The sequence below is a fragment of the Sander vitreus genome, chromosome 11 (genome assembly GCF_031162955.1).
Source record: "Sander vitreus isolate 19-12246 chromosome 11, sanVit1, whole genome shotgun sequence".
Classification (NCBI taxonomy): domain Eukaryota; kingdom Metazoa; phylum Chordata; class Actinopteri; order Perciformes; family Percidae; genus Sander; species Sander vitreus.
In genome coordinates, this window is record NC_135865.1 from 26,927,407 (window position 1) to 26,930,285 (window position 2,879).

Below are 2,879 nucleotides of genomic sequence, written 5' to 3' on the forward strand. Positions count from 1 at the left end.
CAAAAGAAAAATCTAAATCACATTAATATTTGGTGTTACTACCCTTCAAACCAGCATCAATTCTTATAGGTACTTGCAAAAAGTCAGGGATTTTGTAGGATTGTAGTCAGGTGTATGATCAACCAATTATAGTATATAGGTATTTATACTGCGTCAGCAAGGTCTCTCCCAGACAAATATTTCAAAACAGACTGGTGTTTCAGGATGTGCTGTTCAAGCTCTTTTGAAAAAGCACAAAGAAACGGGCAACGTTGAGGATCGTAGACGCAGTGGTCGGCCAAGGAAACTTAGTGCAGCAGATGAAAAACACATCGAGCTTATTTCCCTTCGAAATCGGAATATGTCCAGCAGTGCCATCAGCTCAGAACTGGCAGAAACCAGTGGGACCCAGGTACACCCATCTACTGTCCGGAGAAGTCGGGCCAGAAGTGGTCTTCATGGAAGAGTTGCAGCCAAAAAGCCATACCTCCGACATAGAAACAAGGCCAAGCGACTCAACTATGCACGAAAACATAGGAACTGGGGTGCAGAAAAAATGGCAGCAGGTGCTCTGGACTGGTTTGAAATATTTGGCTGTAGCAGAAGGCAGTTTGTTCGCCGAAGGGTGTCTGCAGGCAACAGTGAAGCATGGTGGCGGTTCCTTGCAAGTTTGGTGCTGCATTTCTGCAAATGGAGTTGGAGATTTGGTCAGGACTAATGGTGTCTTCAATACTGAGAAATACAGGCAGATACTTATCCATCATGCAATACCATCAGGGAGGCGTATGATTGGCCCCAAATTTATTCTGCAGCAGGACAACGAACCCAAACATCCAGCCATGGTCATTAAGAACTATCTTCGGCGTAAAGAAGAACAAGAAGTCCTGGAAGTGATGGCATGGCCCCCACAGAGCCCTGATCTCAGCATCATCGAGTCTGTCTGGGATAACATGAAGAGACCTGAAGAAAGCCTACATCCATAGAAGATCTGTGGTTAGTTCTCCAAGATGTTTGGAATAACTTACCTGCCGAGTTCCTTCAAAAACATTGTGCAAGTGTACCTAGAAGAATTGATGCTGTTAGATTTCTCTTTTGTTCATTCACTGCATTTTGTTAATTGATGAAAATAAACTACTAACACTTCCATTTTTGAAAGCATTCTTAGTTTACAGCATGTTTTCATACCTGCCTAAAACTTTTGCACAGTACTGTATTTCTTGAATCTGCACTTTCATATGGCTCTTTGCAGTAGTGATGGCCAAATGAAGCTTCGTGAAGCATTGTCTTTATTTTCTGAGCCCACTAGATGGCGCTCTTGGGTTTAAGCGAAAGGCCTAAGGCATTGCAATTCAGTGTATTCTCAACCCTTTGTTGAATGGAGAGCGCCATCTAGTGGGCTCAGAAAATAAAGACAATGCTTCACGAAGCTTCATTTGGCCATCACTACTTCGTAGTTTTCATGTACTTGCACTTACTACTAGTTGACTGGAGTTTGCACCTTCATGGTTGAAAGCACTTAATTGGAATTCGCTTTGGATAAAAGCGTCAGCTATGTGTTGTGATGTAATTGTAATTTCAAAATACTGAACAGTAACAGTTATATAATTGAAACAATGTACTGTACTGTAAATGACTAAGTGTTGTGTCACTGCACAGACAATGTCCCGTAGTTCAGTGTTTTCCTTAACCAGGCGTCAGCCACCTTTACTATCAAAAGAGCCATTATAGAGCCGCAATAATTAAGGTGCAACCATAGTCTAAACTGATAGGTCTAAATGAACAATGTTGTATCCATTTGTATGGCCCTGTCTTTGCAGAGAGAGGCATGCCTTTATTTTTTTTTTTTAACTATCTCAGTTTCGTTTTTGAAGTCTAAGAATAGATGATTTTAATTCTATAATCTATTTGGTTACACTTTACTTGAAGGTATCTACATAAGAGTGACATGACACTGTCATGAACGTGTCATAAAACATTATAAACGAGTCATAAACGTTTATGACATAAGTGTCATTCGGTTTTTATGGTTAGGGTTAGAGTTAGGGATTAGGGTTCATGTGTCATGTCACTCTTATGTAGATACCTTCAAGTAAAGTGTTACCATCTATTTAATAGATTGTGTATATTGAAATGTTATGTCAATTGAGAATGTAAGAATCACTTTAGATCTACAACAATAATAAAAACTAACGGGTATAATTCTTTTGTCAAGGCCACAGGAAACCTCTGGAGAGGGGCTAAAGAGCCACAGGTTGCAGACCCCTACCCTAAACCATAAAGCCAACCCACAAGGGGGAGACCTTGTACCATCAGTTGCCATTTGTGGCACTGTCTAGTGAAGGCCAATAAGAAACCGTTACAAAGCGGTTTCTCCAGCAGACAGCTGGGACAATCAGGTTACTCTAATATTCTAACCCGATTATGGAAACCAGATTCCTCATGTCAGACAAATCAAGTAGAGATCTTTTAAAATGAGGTTTTATGTGAAATATCTGGCGACTGCTGAAGGAAACACTGTGCAGGAAAATGCAGAGAGAGAATTTGATACTTCACTAACATTTTGTCCCCCATCAGTTACATAGAAATCATTTAAGGGATTTGCCCTTCATCAATTTAGACTATGCAGCCTTTCAATAGTATCTTAAAACAAAAGTGTAAAATATCTGAAACGTTTGAGCTCCATCAACTGTCACTGCCAAATGATAACTCGTCCTCATAATTCATTTAACGTGATTGAAGTATGTTGGTACATCAATGTGCAGATTTCACCCAAATCATCAAACAAATCTATTTTTTCTAATGTATCCCCCCCCCCCCAAAAAAAAACTTGCTGCATGGGTTGTCACCTCATGTGCAACAATGAATCTTTGCTCCTATTAATGTATGCGTGTCAAACAAAA